This window comes from Rutidosis leptorrhynchoides, chromosome 1, assembly GCF_046630445.1.
Source record: "Rutidosis leptorrhynchoides isolate AG116_Rl617_1_P2 chromosome 1, CSIRO_AGI_Rlap_v1, whole genome shotgun sequence".
Classification (NCBI taxonomy): domain Eukaryota; kingdom Viridiplantae; phylum Streptophyta; class Magnoliopsida; order Asterales; family Asteraceae; genus Rutidosis; species Rutidosis leptorrhynchoides.
In genome coordinates this window covers 659,898,158-659,917,745 of record NC_092333.1, presented here as the reverse complement: position 1 = coordinate 659,917,745, position 19,588 = coordinate 659,898,158, and the positions used below count along the sequence as shown (strand labels likewise).

The 19,588-nt window shown below is 35.0% G+C and overlaps 1 pseudogene; it reads right to left on the bottom strand.

Moving 5' to 3' along the window:
- Nucleotides 1-7,698: 7,698 nt before the first annotated feature.
- Nucleotides 7,699-19,588, bottom strand: part of LOC139850299 (farnesyl diphosphate synthase 2-like) — a 39,528-nt pseudogene continuing 27,638 nt past the window's right edge.

Genomic DNA, 19,588 nt, shown 5'->3' with positions numbered 1-19,588 from the left:
GGGAATCATATGCGACCATCATTACTAACATAACCATCGACTATCATTATCATGAAGTATCACCATCATACTCATCATCATGCACCATCATCTTCATCCTAACTTGTATCATCATCTAACCCTCGTCATTATAATTTTAACAACATCATCGTCATCCTCCTGGTTTAATATCAACATCACGTATCATTACGGTCCAACAAGAATGCAGGTCCTCGAATCAACAATTAATATATATACGATCCAATGAAACAAAATGGGTCACGGCCCAAATTAAAAATTTATTCTCAGCCAAAGTACCAAAGAGATCCCACTTCCAATAACACACCTAGCATTCTCACGGCCCCATTTGTAAAGACTTAAAAAAAAATTCGGTGTACAATAGAAAACGTGGGGTTCCATCAATTCTTTTCTTGGTGGATTCTTGTTATCAAATAATTATGAAACATATAGTAACAAATATGTCTTATTATTTGCTGTAACCTCATGGTCATCTTCCATTACCCTAAACACCATCACTATCATCTCATAACTAATCCATTAATTAAAAAAAAATTCGGTTCCTTCTTTGACTCCACACGACACAAGGTAGTAAGAAAAGTGACACTAGTGGTTGTAGCTTTTATTGGTTCCACCACTTGTATTATTAAAACGAAATTTGTAAAAAAAGGGCCCGGTCTTGGTGGAGTTTGGCATCTAACCAAAATAAAAAAAAATAAAAAAAGATTAAGAAGCTCATGATATAGTTTGTAGTTGGTTTACTTTCAGTGATTGTGGGGCTCGACTTTTGAAAGGATCGGCAGCATCAAACAATATTCATTCGGCACTTTATCAAAATCATAACATACCTTTAAGTCAAGTGGGGTGTTATTTATTTGATACAAGTCGAGCACTACCTCCTTAAATTGGTCCACATATTATTATTAGTCTTCCATATTAATCTCTGCTTTCAATACAGAAAAACATTCGGTAAGTGTGGTGGTTGTGAAGGTGATTCTTTGCTCAAGAATAGAAGAGAGAAGGATGAGAGAAAGAGAGAGAGAGGTGATTTAGGTGATGGTTTGTGGCGGGTTGATGTTAATCATGAGAAGAAACTGGGTGTAGTAGCTTGATAGGGTTATTGTGGTGATGGTGGGTTTGTTTACGAAGAAGAAAATTAAGAATGATGGTTAAGGTGAGTTCAAGAAAGAAAATAGAAGAGATATAAAAGTGACGTGCTTGGACAGGAAGAAGAAACCGACTTGAGGGCAGCGAATAGCAAGGATTGCAGCAGGTTTTGTGTTTTTCAATGGTGGTTTTAAACAGAAATTATAAGGAAGAAAAGAGAGAAAATATGGAAGAGAGAGGGATTGTGAGTGAAGGTGGTGGTGTAATTGTTTTCTAACGGAACAGAAACAGAAACTTGTAAATAATAGTAGTGGTATATCGAGCAGTAGCAATTAGCAATAAGTAGTAGTAAATAGATGTTCATTTGGGTTTAATCGAATGGTTTCATCAAAAAAAAAATAGCAGCAGCAACGATGGTTGGTTGGAAGGTGAAAATGGTTGAAGTAGAAGAAGCTAGAGTGACGGATGGTGGTGTACCAAGGATGAAACATGAATTAAGCAAGTTCAAAGTAAGAGATGGTGGGATTGTTCTTGGTCACAAATAAGAGGGAAGGAACGGGAGAAAGATGATGAAAGAGATGGCGGTTGTGGTGATGGAGATAGGTGGTAGTTTAATGGAGGAAGTGGTGGTTCTTGGTGATCTAACAAAAATAGAAGTAATAAGCAAGTAATCTGGGTTGTACTTTTGATGAGATATTGTAAGGTAGAAGTAATAATAGAAGTGTGGTGCATGCATCTCATCATATATGTATATGCATATTCCCACGTGAAAGGAAAAAAAAAAAATATATATATATATATATATATATATATATATATATATATATATGTATATATATATATATGTATATATATATATATATATATATATATAAAATAAATTATTCAACAAACGTACCACACTTGACTTTAATTTGCATTTACAGCTCACGATTCTAATCCGTGATATTTCTTGAGATTACCTACACTCCATTGGTTGTCTTTTATTGTGAGTGGGAGACAAAAAACCACATCTATAAATATATAATATACTTCTTTCCGTGAATTTAGTAAAAAGAAACCACTCTTACCTCAAGTTAAGAATATAATCATATCACTAATGGCAGTAGTTCTAGTTGATTATATCAAAGGTAGTTAAATCATTACATGTAATAACACTTCACATGTTATGGTATAAAAGATAGTCTGTAGGCCTAATACATTTAAAACTGATATGGAGTAAATGATAATCTTCATGCAAGGGTTGTTACATTTAAGATCTCTTTGCAATTTGTATATGTTTAGAATCAATTGAACTCTATATAATGAATATTCCTACACAACTCAATGAGATGATTATGTTGCAATTCAAATGAAAATGCGAATATAGTAAATACGATTAGCCAAAACGTTTTCATATTTTGAAACTTATGTCATATAATATTTTACTATCGAATTTCAAGTTTCTAGTATATATGTTCGTGAATCGTCGGGAATAATCGAAGGTCAATTGAATATATGAACATCGTTTCAAAATTTTCTAGACTCAACATTACAGACTTTGCTTATCGTGTCAAAAACATATAAAGAGTAAGTTAAATTTTGATCGAAAATTTCTGGGTCGTCACATGCGGGTTTTTATCTAAACACATCCCCTCACCAGACCCGAGAAAATAATTAAAATCATCCCCATACTCAGCCCAAGACCCGAATACCCGGACCCGAACCCGGCCCAAAAGTGTCGGGTTTCGGGTTTACCCATCGGGTATGGGTCTTTTTGCCATCCCTAATTGTAGCTCATGTGGTAGTGGCCTATCTTTCTTAGTGGGAGGTCAGGAGTTCGACTTCCGTGGGGTGCAGCATTGCACACAAGGTTGCCCCTTTACCCAGTGTTACAAAAAACCCGATTACTCGCCGATTAATACCCGATTAATCATTTTTAAGAGCAATGCGTTCCGATTTCCAAAAATCCGTTTAATTAAACGGTCAACGTAAATTGATGGGTCAAAATCGAATTTGGTAATCAAAGTTTGTCAAAGTTAAAAATGGTTAACATTTTAACATGAATTTATACTAGAACTTTATAGTTTTTGAGCAAAATAGATAATTTTAGACAATTAAGTTAGAGTTTATTTTTATATTTATGGTTTTTTTTTCTATATTTACACATAATTTTTAAAATTTAGTATTTAAATATATACAATACAATCCGATTAATCCCCGGTTAATCCCCGAATTACTGATTAATCCTTTTAAAGTCTCGACCGATTAATCCCCGAATAGCGAATTTTGCAACCTTGCCTTTACCCTTGAATTCCACCTAAGGGTGCCTTTCGCACATCGTGTTGCGGGGTCAGTGGGGGAGGGGATTTTACCGCCCATGCCCTCGGATTGGACCGGGTTTCCTCCTGAGCAGCAGTTGAGGGCAAACTATGCAACTGCACGGAGATGAACGTGTGAGTGGTTATGTCCCCCTAGATGATCTTGTACTGTTGTTCAATAACAACAACAAAATTTTTATATAGTTATTTGAACCCACTCGCATGTATATATATATATATATATATATATATATATATATATATATATATATATATATATATATATATATATATATATAACAGCGCTTGTTTACAAAAACGAGTTAATTCATTTGGCTACTCCTTCTCCCTACTTTTCCCTCTCTTCCATGGCAAAACCCTATCTCACCCTTCCCTTTTTCTTTTTTCTTTTCTGGCACCGCATACACTTTTTCCAGCGATCCTTCAGTCGTTTTAAGGTCTTCAGGTACATTACTCTTCACTAACCACCAATATCTCGTCGGTGGTTGAGGCCTCTTTGTTTTTCCTTTCCTTCTTCGGCGTCATTAATGTTTTTCCGTCCGATAGCGACCCACAGCTGTCGATCTGGCGACGTGTGGCATTTTACGGTGGGGATCATCCTCCTAAGACGTTTTTTACGGCTGCCTCGCCTGCTTCCTTTCCTGCAGCCGATCTACCTCCTTAGATCTCGCCGAAGGTGTGACTGTAGCCGATGCTATGTGGCTCGACGTTCTCTCGGCCCTATCTTGTCTTGCTTGTGCTCTTTGGTAGTTCAGGTTGGGTTCTCAGGTGCTGGGTTGGTGAGGTGTCATCGATTTTTGTTTTGCTCTGTTGGAATCCGTACTCCGGAGGCTTCCCGTTCATGATCCAGGTGACGAGTGTCCTGTTGGTGCTCTGGTGATTGTTTGGGGTTCTGCTTTGGTTATTTTGTGGTGGTTTCTTAGATCTTGGAGGTGATACGGGTGTTGCTGGCCGTTTTTATCTTTATCTTTTTCCAGCGGACGATTTTCTTTGTCGGAGTTTGGTCGGATTTGTTCTGGGTGCTGCTTTCTTGTCTCCACTACGACGTTCTCTTGCTCGTGGGTTCAGGTTCAGTGGTTTCTTGGTTCTGTGGGCTTGTTCGGCTTCATTCTGGCGGGCTGCTGGTTCTTGCGGTTGTGGGGCTTCGATTTATTATGTGTTTATTTTGCATATATGTTCCTCTCAGGTGATTTCTTCGGGTTTAGACCAAGCGACGATCTCATTGTTGGAGATCTGGTCTTGACCCGGGGAGGATGCGTTTCTTGAAAGGATGGTTGCTGTTTTTGACGACTCAGGATGACCTGTGGTGCTCTGTGTTTGTGTTGGCGGTCGGCGTTCTCCCGACTGGTGACATTATTCGTCCATTTACTTTATATGTCTTGTGTAGTGTAGCCGGTATTTTAGTGTTCCTTATGTTGTAGCTTCGGTTGTATTTTGATCTTTTGAAAAACGCACTTTTTCTCACCCAGCTGGTGAGCCGTTTGATTAGGATTGATGTGTAGTTGTTTGAGCTCGTTTAGGACTCTATTGTATCGGTTGTACGAGTTGATCTCCGGATCGGTTATTAATGATATACCTTTTTTTTTTTTTTTTTTTTTTTGCAAAAAAAAAAAGTATTATCTATTTTTTGTTTTATTTATTCGTGACGACATATCATTTTGTATCTAAAATCTTATGAGTTTTTTTTTTTATCAATTACAACATCTTTTATACTTAAAATCCGCCAACTCGTTATAATCGTTACGGTATGACTCAAAAAATTCAGTTCAATAATCATCAATATGCAAATGGGTTGGGCCAGCCCAACATGCTTTCCCCACACTCTGAGAAAGTGGAAAACTAAACCGTTGTGCTACTTGATATGGTCAATCATTGTTATGTATGACAATAGACCGAACTCAATTAAAAAAACACTGTTTCTGGACGGTACATTTATTATTTGAAAAATAATATTTATATTTATAATAATTGAAGAATATTATTTGACATGTATAAGTTAGGACATTTATTTTAAAAAATTATTTTGTGAGAAAGAAGTGTATGAAAAAAATATTTGCCAATCAAACAAACTTATTTTACATTTTTATTTATTAATTATAATAACACATGGACAAACATGCATACACAAATTTACATTACACTAGATGGCAATGCCTGTGCCTTGCACGTTTTGTTTCATGTTTCAATATTACATTAATCGCATATCAAATTGTTAAATGGAGAGGAAAAACTTGTTGGTACGTGAAGCACTTTATTGCGAAGGCTAACAAAACGAATATGGAATATTTGAATATAAACATACATATATTAATTTGTGTCGTCCATTATGAAATCTATCTATATACACAACCAAATACTATATAGAAGCAATCATATTTCAATATTAGTTAACCATAGCTTATCTTTATTGTAGCAATATATGTCAATCTTTTAACTCAAATCGATAGCACAAATATCACAACTGTAAGATAGAATGTTTATCTTCAAATAGGCAACAATATATAGTATTGAAAGGAAATACAAATGATTTTCAATCTAAAAAGGTAATTAACACAAACATCTAAATGAAATATCCATAACGAATGTAACAAAAGAAAACACAGGAGAATTATAAACTAAAATGCACAAAAATAAAATGTACTCAAATAATATCTCAAAGAAGTGATAACGTAAAACATCTTCATCCTTCATGTGATAATGTGATAGATGATACTCGACATTAGAAGATCAAACATCTTCATCCTTCATATGATAGATAATAGTTCACACTAAAAGACTAAACATCTTAAAAAATGATGATGAAAAGGAGTATCTATATAAGTCTATCAATTATTTCATTTGAAAAATGTTAGTGTGAAAAATGATAAAGTAGTATATATAGATAGCAATGACCATCAATTTAATTAAGTACTTAATGTAAGGAAAGGTAAAAGGTTAACCGTATTGCTATTATTTATGATATAACATAAGGTTATTATGAATTGTTAGCAAAAATGAAAAGTTTAGAATTATTACTATTATGTATAACATGCATCAATTTTAGTTATTAAGAATATTTATGATCGAATTTATGACAATAATAACTTAATATTAATAATCAAACTAAAAGACTATACACACAACATTTAATTATGTTATCATGATTACTTAATCAACTATTTTTATCATATTTTTATTTTTATTTTCTAAAACTCGTCTATTATAATGAATAAGTAATCATAATTATATTAAAACTCACAATTTTATAATAGTTAGGTAATCATAATATTATTGAAAATGAGCCATTTTAGTATATCATGTTATGAAGGTAAATCATATTTAATAGCATAGAACTTTTTTTTTTTTTTGAACAGCGATTGGGATCATCCGAGGGGAACTAAACCACCTGTTGCGATCATCTCCCGTTTCGACTATGCCGATGCAGCGACAATAACCCCGCGCCCATCGCTGCCCAGGAGGAAACCTTGAAACTGATCCAAGGGCACAGTCAAGTATAGAACTCTACTTTTAGTAAAAACTCAAAATTTTAAGTAATATTTAGGTTAAATTTCACGTACTCAAGTATATAATCAACTTTAAATATTATTATATATAAGAATAGAAGATTATAGTTTTACCTTCATTTTTTTTTACCATAGTTCAAAGATATTAAAAAATCATAAATAAAATACATTTATTAAGCCTCATTTTTTTTTTGATGATATGTATAAAATATATTTTAAAAAAAATCCGTATAATATATATATATATATATATATATATATATATATATATATATATATATATATATATATATATATATATATATATATATATATATATATATATATATATATATATATATATATAAGTTTATGAATAAATGAAATGGGTAATTCATAGGTAGATTATTTTTATAACTTTTTTACTATAATAATAATAAATGAAAGGGGTAATTCATACTCAACGACCTAGATTTTTACTATAGATTTCAAGTTTTTACCATACTTTACCACCACAATAAATGAGATGGGTAAAACATACTTAATAATCTAAAAATCAATTAATACTCAATGACCTAGATTTTTACTATAGATTTCAATTTTTACCATTCTTTACCATCACAATAAATGAGATGGGTAAATCATACTTAATGATTTAAAACTCAATTACTATAGATATATAGATAGATATAGATAGATAGATATAGATTACATGCCCTATTGTCATAAAAACATGGGGACCTTTCCTATTTATCCCTCTTATACATGGATTGTATGTAAGAAAGATTTCACTACTGATTGTACCGATTGTACCGCTTTCTATGTGTCATATGTAAAAAAGATTTCAGTGCTGCTTGTACTGCTTTGTTTGGGTGAGTTTCAATTGATCTCATCAGCTCGTTGTAAATGCCATTACAATAGTCATCATACGCTCCCTGCGAGAAAAAAACTTGGTATAAGAGGAAATTACAAAAATCGAAAAAACTAGTACAATAAGAAGGTAACCTGAAGGTTGAGAGTATGGTATAGTTCTTTCACTTTTGCTACCTTTCCTGGATCCTTTTGCCCATAGTTTTGCTATAAGTTGTAATTAGACGTAATTAATTAAGCATATTTATGTTGAGATGGAAAGACGCGGAGTGCCTACGTACGTTTAGAATTTGTTTTTGTTCCTCGTTGGCAAGTTCAAGTGCTTTCGCAACCAACCATGAACACTTTCCATCTTGAATATCCGAACCAATATGGTGTTTCATATGACAGAAAATAATTCAGTAGTAAGTGTTATTTACATAACAAAGCACATACATATATGATATATGTGCAGGGGCAGATCTACTTATATACCAGTGGTTGCACGGGCTACCAGTGAAATACGCAATCTAGTGGAAAAAAAAATTGCGTTTTTAACTAGCGACACAGCTGGATAGTGTAATTTTTTTTGAGTGACATCATTAGATAATGTAATTATTTTGAATTTTTAACTAGTGACACGTGTGATCGACTACTATTTCTAGATCTGACACTGATCTGCCTTTGTATATATGGGCTAATAACTTACCTTGCCAGTTACCTTAGGATCAGCAAAAGTGTCCAAATAATCATTCTACATACAATCAATCAAAATTCATCATATCAACTATTTTCTTATTAAGATAATATAAGATATAAGAAATAAGATATAAGATATAAGATAAGATGATGATCATAGATGCCCATTTCAATAAGGACATCCTTCACTAACACATGATCGCTCAAATTCTCTCCCACCATAAGGAGAGCACATGCAACCTATAATCCGGTAATATTTGTTCGTCATCTAATCAAAAAAGGACAAAAACAAATAGTAGTGATATGATCATAGAAGTTGTGATGTGGTCCAACGGTCCTGCCTTCTTTAGGGGAAGTCAGGAGTTCGACCCCCGTTGACTACATATTAACCCACAATTTCATCACCGTCATGAAGTTCCACCCATGGCACCTTTCCCACATCGCGTTGGGGGTAAAGGGGAGGGGGGTTCTACCGTCCATGCTTCGTATGGGATTGGTGCGGGTTTCCTCCTGAGCACGCAGTTGGGGGCGGGTATAACTGTGTAGGAGATGAACGCGTGGGTGGTTAAGTCCCCTTGGGGATCATAAGAGATGTCCAAAAAAAAAGTAGTGATATGATCGCAATGAGGTCTACTCACCGGAAGGTAGAAAGAGCTATAAGATGATTTGTATTGATGGATACGGCAGTTAATACTACAAGAGAATGTACATGAAATTTTCTATATTTTAGTTTAATTTACAAGATCCAGAAACATAAGAAAAAATTACGGTAACTGATAGTAATTGATAAAGATTTTGACTTAATTACCTAGACAAAGAAACTTGTGAGTGTTGAAGATATGGAGAACTTTAAAAAATTAGAAGGAAGATTCTAGGAAACTCACACGAAGCTTCCACGAAGTTGTTAGGAAACTCACATGTAGCTTCCACGAAGTTGTGAGAAAATTCACATGTAGCTTCCACGAAGCTGTCAGGAAACTCACATGTAGTCTCCATGAAGCTGTCAGGAAACTCACATGAAGCTTCAAGGAATTGTTTCTAGCTTACTCCTTAAATCATTCTATAAATAGACCCTCTTGTAACTCATTGTAAACACACCACAAATATTCAGTAAATACATTCTCTAGTTGGTCCGTGGACTAAAGCAATCACAACGATTGCATATAACCACGTTATCTCTTGTGTCGATTTACATTTCTTGCATTTATAATCTTTTGTTCATTAAGTAGGTTAGTAATCTTGTAGAATTACTATCGGTGAGTGATCTTGTTGAATCACTTGCGTTGTTTTGGGTCCTAATATCCCTACAACTGGTATCAGAGCACAAGGTTTCGTTAAGGGAACGATGGCGGAAGACGGAAAGTTTAGAATCGATCGATTCGATGGGAGAGACTTTGGCTTCTGAAAGATGCAAATTGAAGATTACTTGTATCAAAAGAAGCTACACCAACCCTTGTTAGAGACCAAGCCTGAAAGCATGAACGATGCCGATTGGACGCTTTTGGATCGTCAAGCTTTGGGCGCTATTCGTCTTTCACTTGCTAAGAACGTTGCATACAACGTTGTGAATGAGAAGACGACGTTTGCTTGTTTGAAAGCACTCTCTAACATGTATGAGAAACCTACCGCTTCTAATAAGGTATTTCTCATGCGTCAATTGTTCAATACAAAGATGAAGGAAGGTACGAGTGCAACGGATCATATCAATGAATTTAATAATATCGTTTCAAGGCTTGAATCGGTAGAGATTAAGTTTGATGATGAACTAAAAGCATTAATCTTGCTTTCATCATTACCAGAAAGTTGGTCTGGTATGGTTACCGCGGTTAGTAGCTCTACGGGAACTACTAAGCTAGCGTTTGAAGCAATAAGGGATTTGATTCTTGGTGAAGATACTCGTAGGAGAAACTCGGGGGAATCGACATCCGGTTCTTTGTTAAGTACCGACAACCGTGGTAGGAAATTTGATCGCGGTGAGAAGAAGAGTAGAAAGAAGTCTAAGAAGAGGTATCCATCGAAAGATAGAAGTGAAGCTGTTTGTTGGGGTTGCAATCAAAAATGGCACTTTCAAAGGAATTGTAAAAATGGTCCGGCGAAAGGTGTGAACTTGACCGCGGAAGATGGTGATGATGCACTTTTATGTAGTGTTGAAAATTCTACGGAGTCTTGGATTTTGGATTCGGGAGCTTCGTTTCATGCTACTCATGTCAAAAGCATGATGAAGAATTTTCGTTCATATCAAGGCAAGGTGAGATTGGCGGACGACAAACAACTCAATATAGAGGGCATTGGAGATGTTTTATTGAAGACTACTCTTGGCTCTAATTGGACCTTGAAAAACGTAAGGTACATTCCTAAATTCAAAAGGAAACTTATTTCGGTTGGTCAATTAGATGATGAAGGTAACGCGGTTACTTTTGAAAACCGCCAATGGAAGGTGGTTAAGGGTAGTTATGTCGTGGCTCGTGAACATAAAAGGGGAACTCTTTATATGGTTGAAGTGTTTGATGAAGACACGGTGGTTGCTATGGTTAATATTGAGTCTGAATCAACTCTATGGCACCGAAGACTCGGGCATATGAGTGAGAAGGGTATGAAGATGCTTGTTTCAAGTGGGAGAATTCCGGATTTGAAAAAGGTAGAACTTGGGTTTTGTGAACCATGTGTATATGGGAAGCAAAAGAAGGTGACTTTTGGGAAATCGGGGAATGCTCCTAAGTTGGAGAAATTGGAGCTTGTTCATACGGATGTATTTGGTCCAACGAATGTAGAATCACATGGAGGTTCTCGCTATTATGTCACCTTCATTGACGACTCCACTCGAAAGGTATGGGTTTATTTTCTTAAAGCTAAATCTGATGTATTTAATACTTTTGTGAAGTGAAAAGCTATGGTAGAAAATGAGACTAATTTGAAAGTCAAGTGCTTGAAGTCGGATAATGGAGGGGAATATGGTAGTCTTGAGTTTAAAGACCATTGTGCAAAGCTCGGTATTAGAATGTTGAAAAAGGTACCGGAGACACCGCAACACAATGGGGTCGCCGAACGTATGAATCGTACGTTAAATGAAAGGGCTAAGAGTATGAGACTACATGCCGGTTTGCCTAAGATGTTTTGGGCAGATGTGGTTAATACGGTGGCTTATTTGATTAATAGGGGACCCTCAACACTGTTGGGTTTCCGAATTTCCGAGGAAGAATGGCAAGGTAAGAAGGTGAGTTATAATCACCTTAGGATCTTTGGGTGTAATGCTTATGTGAAGACCAAAGATGCGGATAGAGACAAGTTTGAAGCTAAGTCAAAGAAGTGTACTTTCATAGGTTACGGGTCGGATGAAATGGGTTATCGTTGTTGGGATAACGAGGCTAGAAAAGTGATTCGTTCTCGTGATGTTACCTTTGATGAAGATTCGGTTTATGGCAAACCGGAAACGGGGAGTCCTAAACCGGGTCATGTTACTTTTGACGATATTTCTATTGATGATCTTGCAGGTTCTAGTGAGAGTACGGGTAACAATGAATTGCCAATTAACGGTGAGGCGTCAGAAAATGCTAATGATGGAAATGATTCGGAAAACGGTGATGATTCCGAACATAGTGCGAGTTCTAGTGATGAGGAGGACACAAATGAAACCGGTCCAACCATTTCGATTGCTCCTACACTAAGACGCTCGACTAGAGTGCCCAAACCTAATCCTAGGTATTCTCCATCAGCAAATTACTTGCTCTATACCGAGAATGGTGAACCCGAAAGTTACTTTGAGGCAAGGAAGACAAAAGAATCCATACAATGGGAGCTTGCCATGAAAGAAGAGATGGGATCACATGAGAAGAATAAAACTTGGTCACTAGTAAAGTTACCTCGTGATAAAAGGGCGTTGCAAAGTAAATGGGTGTATCGAATCAAGAATGAGTTGGATGGCAAGAAAAGGTACAAGGCTCGTTTGGTAGTCAAAGGCTTTCAACAAAAGGAAGGGGTTGACTACAAAGAGATATTTTCACCAGTAGTTAAAATGACTACTATCCGTTTGGTACTTTCTATGGTTGCATCCGAAGACTTACATCTAGAGCAACTAGATGTGAAGACCGCATTCTTATATGGTGATCTTGTTGAAGAGATCTACATGAGGCAACCCGAGGGCTTTGAGGTAAAGGTTAAAGAGAAGTGGGTTTGTAAGCTAAAGAAAAGTTTGTATGGATTGAAGCAAGCACCTCGGCAATGGTACTTGAAGTTTGATGATTTTATGAAGAAGATTGGTTTCTTAAGATGTGAAGCAGATCACTGTTGCTACTTGAAGAAACTCAAGTCTTCTTATATAATCTTATTGTTGTATGTTGATGACATGTTACTTGCAGGTTCCAACATTTCCGAAATCAACAAGTTGAAGGGATTACTTTCCCATGATTTCGAGATGAAAGATCTTGGTGGTGCTAGGCAAATACTTGGCATGAGTATTGTGCGTGATCGTGTGAAGGGTACTCTATACTTGTCTCAATCCAAATATATTGAGAAAGTTGTAGAGAGGTTTAACATGGAAAATTCAAAGGCTCGTTCTATGCCTTTGGGTAACACGATAAAGCTATCAAAAAGTCAATCACCTAAAATGGAAGAAGACAAAATGGAGATGGAAAAGGTTCCATATGCATCGGCCGTGGGTAGTGTTATGTATGTTATGGTTTGTACAAGACCCGATATTGCTCAAGCAGTGGGAGTTGTAAGTCATTATATGTCTAATCCGGGGAAAGAGCATTGGGAAGCGGTCAAATGGTTGCTTCGTTATTTGAAAGGTACTTCTAATATGGGATTGTGTTTCTCCAAAAAGAATCTCATACTTAGGGGTTATGCGGATGCTGATTTGGGTGGATGTGATGATTTGGGGAAAAGCACTACGGGTTATGTTTTCACAATAGGGAAGACGGCGGTTAGTTGGATGTCTCGACTACAAAAGAGTATTGCTTTATCAACCACCGAAGCCGAATATATGGCTATTGCAGAAGCTTCTAAAGAGCTTGTTCGATTGAAGAACTTCTTAGGTGAGTTGGGTAAAAGACAAGACTATTGCGTCTTGAATTGTGATAATCAAAGTGCGGTTCATCTTGGGAAGAATCCGGTGTTTCATATTCGTACGAAACACATCAATATAAGGTATCATTTTATTCGACAACATATAAATGATGGTACTTTATTATTGGAGAAAATCCTTGGTACGAAGAATCCTGCTGATATGTTTACTAAGGTTGTTACGACAGAGAAATTGAGGTTTTGCATTACCTCAATTGGTCTTCTAATGAATTGATGAGAGAAGACCCCAACTAGAGAATTAGAGAGTTAATGTTTCAATTCTAACAAGTAGTGTTGAAGACCTTGTATCGAAAGTCTGCTCATCCGAAGTATGTGTTGAGTGTGCGTGTCCCAAATGGAGTTTGGCGGTATAATGGTGGTTTAACGTTCTTGGTTAGATCGTTGATATTTTGGGTTGACGAAGGTTGGGTTTGTTCAAAGTCTCCAAGTGGGAGATTGTTGGAGATATGGAGAACTTTAAAAAATTAGAGGGAAGATTCTAGGAAACTCACACGAAGCTTCCACGAAGTTGTTAGGAAACTCACATGTAGCTTCCACGAAGTTGTGAGGAAATTCACATGTAGCTTCCATGAAGCTGTCAGGAAACTCACATGTAGTCTCCATGAAGCTGTCAGGAAACTCACATGAAGCTTTAAGGAATTGTTTCTAGCTTAGTCCTTAAATCATTCTATAAATAGACCCTCTTGTAACTCATTGTAAACACACCACAAATATTCAGTAAATACATTCTCTAGTTGGTCCGTGGACTAATGCAATCACAACGATTGCTTATAACCACGTTATCTCTTGTGTCGATTTACATTTCTTGCATTTATAATCTTTCGTTCATTAAGTGGGTTAGTAATCTTGTAGAATTACTATCGGTGAGTGATCTTGTTGAATCACTTGCGTTGTTTTGGGTCCTAATATCCTTACAGTGAGAGATTTTTATCTCCAAGTATATTCATCATATCAATCATTTGTCCTGATATAGTTTGATATTCTACCTGCAGCTCATATATCAAAACAACAACCTATGTGGTAAGTTAAGAAAAATAACTTAATCATCAATATTGGTACAAAGATAATAATGTAAATATATTAAATAACCACATTGAAGAGGTCCAGTAGATCCACATAATAAGGCTTTTCTTTATTATGGCCACTTGGTTTCGAATAATCATAGCATCATTGACAGCAACCATACTGAAATGTCCCGTTCTTATTGATTAAAAACGTTCCATATTAATTGATTTCGTTGCGAGGTTTTGACCTCTATATGAGACGTTTTTCAAAGACTGCATTCATTTTTAAAATAAACCATAACCTTTATTTCATAAATAAAGATTTAAAAAGCTTTACGTAGATTATCAAATAATGATAATCTAAAATATCATGTTTACACACGACCATTACATAATGGTTTACAATACAAATATGTTACATCGAAATCAGTTTCTTGAATGTAGTTTTTACACAATATCATACAAACATGGACTTCAAATCTTGTCCTTATTTTAGTATGCAACAGCGGAAGCTCTTAGTATTCACCTGAGAATAAACATGCTTTAAACGTCAACAAAAATGTTGGTGAGTTATAGGTTTAACCTATATATATCAAATCGTAACAATAGACCACAAGATTTCATATTTCAATACACATCCCATACATAGAGATAAAAATCATTCATATGGTGAACACCTGGTAACCGACATTAACAAGATGCATATATAAGAATATCCCCATCATTCCGGGACACCCTTCGGATATGATATAAATTTCGAAGTACTAAAGCATCCGGTACTTTGGATGGGGTTTGTTAGGCCCAATAGATCTATCTTTAGGATACGCGTCAATTAGGGTGTCTGTTCCCTAATTCTTAGATTACCAGACTTAATAAAAAGGGGCATATTCGATTTCGATAATTCAACCATAGAATGTAGTTTCACGTACTTGTGTCAATTTTGTAAATCATTTATAAAACCTGCATGTATTCTCATCCTAAAAATATTAGATTTTAAAAGTGGGACTATAACTCACTTTCACAGATTTTTACTTCGTCGGGAAGTAAGACTTGGCCACTGGTTGATTCACGAACCTATAATAATATATACATATATATCAAAGTATGTTCAAAATATATTTACAACACTTTTAATATATTTTGATGTTTTAAGTTTATTAAGTCAGCTGTCCTCGTTAGTAACCTACAACTAGTTGTCCACAGTTAGATGTACAGAAATAAATCGATAAATATTATCTTGAATAAATCCACGACCCAGTGTATACGTATCTCAGTATTGATCACAACTCAAACTATATATATTTTGGAATCAACCTCAACCCTGTATAGCTAACTCCAACATTCACATATAGAGTGTCTATGGTTGTTCCGAAATATATATAGATGTGTCGACATGATAGGTCGAAACATTGTATACGTGTCTATGGTATCTCAAGATTACAAAATATAAAATACAAGTTGATTAAGTTATGGTTGGAATAGATTTGTTACCAAGTTTCACGTAGCTAAAATGAGAAAAATTATCCAATCTTGTTTTACCCATAACTTCTTCATTTTAAATCCGTTTTGAGTGAATCAAATTGCTATGGTTTCATATTGAACTCTATTTTATGAATCTAAATAGAAAAAGTATAGGTTTATAGTCGTAAAAATAAGTTACAAGTCGTTTTTGTAAAGGTAGTCATTTCAGTCGAAAGAACGACGTCTAGATGACCATTTTAGAAAACATACTTCAACTTTGAGTTTAACCATAATTTTTGGATATAGTTTCATGTTCATATTAAAAATCATTTTCTCAGAATAACAACTTTTAAATCGAAGTTTATCATAGTTTTTAATTAACTAACCCAAAACAGCCCGCGGTGTTATTACGAAGGCGTAAATCCGATTTTACGGTGTTTTTCGTGTTTCCAGGTTTTAAATCATTAATTTAGCATATCATATAGATATAGAACATGTGTTTAGTTGATTTTAAAAGTCAAGTTAGAAGGATTAACTTTTATTTGCGAACAAGTTTAGAATTAACTAAATTATGTTCTAGTGATTACAAGTTTAAACCTTCGAATAAGATAGCTTTATATGTATGAATCGAATGATGTTGTGAACATCATTACTACCTCAAGTTCCTTGGATGAACTTACTGGAAATGAGAAAAATAGATCTAGCTTCAAAGGATCCTTGGATGGCTTGAAAGTTCTTGAAGCAGAATCATGACACGAAAACAATTTCAAGTAAGATTTTCACTCGAAATAAGATTGTTATAGTTATAGAAATTGAATTAAAGTTTGAATATGATTATTACCTTGTATTAGAAAGATAACTTACTGTAAGTAACAAAGATTTCTTGATCTTGGATGATTACTTGGAATGGATTTAGAAAACTTGGAAGTAAACTTGCAATCTTGGAAGTATTCTTGATTTTATGAAACTAGAACTTTTGGAATTTATGAAGAACACTTAGAACTTGAAGATAGAACTTGAGAGAGATCAATTAGATGAAGAAAATTGAAGAATGAAAGTGTTTGTAGGTGTTTTTGGTCGTTGGTGTATGGATTAGATATAAAGGATATGTAATTTTGTTTTCATGTAAATAAGTCATGAATGATTACTCATATTTTTGTAATTTTATGAGATATTTCATGCTAGTTGCCAAATGATGGTTCCCACATGTGTTAGGTGACTCACATGGGCTGCTAAGAGCTGATCATTGGAGTGTATATACCAATAGTACATACATCTAAAAGCTGTGTATTGTACGAGTACGAATACGGGTGCATACGAGTAGAATTGTTGATGAAACTGAACGAGGATGTAATTGTAAGCATTTTTGTTAAGTAGAAGTATTTTGATAAGTGTCTTGAAGTCTTTCAAAAGTGTATGAATACATATTGAAACACTACATGTATATACATTTTAACTGAGTCGTTAAGTCATCGTTAGTCGTTACATGTAAATGTTGTTTTGAAACCTTTAGGTTAACGATCTTGTTGAATGTTGTTAACCCATTGTTTATTATAATAAATGAGATGTTAAATTGTTATATTATCATGATATTATGATATATAATATATCTTAGTATGATGTATATACAGTTAAATGTCGTTACAACGATAATCGTTACATATATGTCTCGTTTCGAAATCATTAAGTTAGTAGTCTTATTTTTACATATGTATTTCATTGTTAATACACTTAATAATATATTTACTTATCATTTAACATAATTAACCAAGTGTATCAATATCTTAATATGATTCATATGTACCTAGTAAGACGTTGTTATAACGATAATCGTTATATATATCGTTTTCGAGTTTCTTAAATTAATAGTCTGATTTTTATGTATATAACTCATTGTTAAAATACCTAATAAGATACATACTTATAATAAAATCATGTTAACTATATATATAACCATATATATGTCATCGTATAGTTTTTACAAGTTTTAACGTTCGTGAATCACCGATCAACTTGGGTGGTCAATTGTCTATATGAAACCTATTTCAATTAATCAAGTCTTAACAAGTTTGATTGCTTAACATGTTGGAAAAACTTAATCATGTAAATAACAATTTCATTTAATATATATATAAACATGGAAAAGTTCGGGTCACTACAGTACCTACCCGTTAAATAAATTTCGTCCCGAAATTTTAAGCAGTTGGAGGTGTTGACGTATCTTCTGGAAATAAATGCAGGTATTTCTTCTTCATCTGATCTTCTAGTTCCCAGGTGAACTCGGGTCCTATACGAGCATTCCATCGAACCTTAACAATTGGTATCTTGTTTTGCTTAAGTCTTTTAACCTCACGATCCATTATTTCGACGGGTTCTTCGATAAATTGAAGTTTTTTGTTGATTTGGATTTCATCTAACGGAATAGTGAGATCTTCTTTAGCAAAACATTTCTTCAAATTCGAGACGTGGAAAGTGTTATGTACAGCCGCGAGTTGTTGAGGTAACTCAAGTCAGTAAGCTACGGGTCCGACAAGATCAATAATCTTGAATGGTCCAATATACCTTGGATTTAATTTCCCTCGTTTACCAAATCGAACAACGCCTTTCCAAGGTGCAACTTTAAGCATGACCATCTCTCCAATTTCAAATTCTATATCTTTTCTTTTAATGTCAGCGTAGCTCTTTTGTCGACTTTGGGCAGTTTTCAACCGTTGTTGAATTTGGATGATCTTCTCGGTAGTTTCTTGTATTATCTCCGGACCCGTAATCTGTCTATCCCCCACTTCACTCCAACAAATCAGAGACCTGCACTTTCTACCATAAAGTGCTTCAAACGGCGCCATCTCAATGCTTGAATGGTAGCTGTTGTTGTAGGAAAATTCTGCTAACGGTAGATGTCGATCCCAACTGTTTCCGAAATCAATAACACATGCTCGTAGCATGTCTTCAAGCGTTTGTATCATCCTTTCGCTCTGCCCATCAGTTTGTGGATGATAGGCAGTACTCATGTCTAGACGAGTTCCTAATGCTTGCTGTAATGTCTGCCAGAATCTTGAAATAAATCTGCCATCCCTATCAGAGATAATAGAGATTGGTATTCCATGTCTGGAGATGACTTCCTTCAAATACAGTCATGCTAACTTCTCCATCTTGTCATCTTCTCTTATTGGCAGGAAGTGTGCTGATTTGGTGAGACGATCAACTATTACCCAAATAGTATCAAAACCACTTGCAGTTCTTGGCAATTTAGTGATGAAATCCATGGTAATGTTTTCCCATTTCCATTCGGAGATTTCGGGTTGTTGAAGTAGACCTGATGGTTTCTGATGCTCAGCTTTGACCTTAGAACACGTCAAACATTCTCCTACGTATTTAGCAACATCAGCTTTCATACCCGGCTACCAAAAATGTTTCTTGAGATCCTTGTACATCTTCCCCGTTCCAGGATGTATTGAGTATCTGGTTTTATGAGCTTCTCTAAGTACCATTTCTCTCATATCTCCAAATTTTGGTACCCAAATCCTTTCAGCCCTATACCGGGTTCCGTCTTCCCGAATATTAAGATGCTTCTCCGATCCTTTGGGTA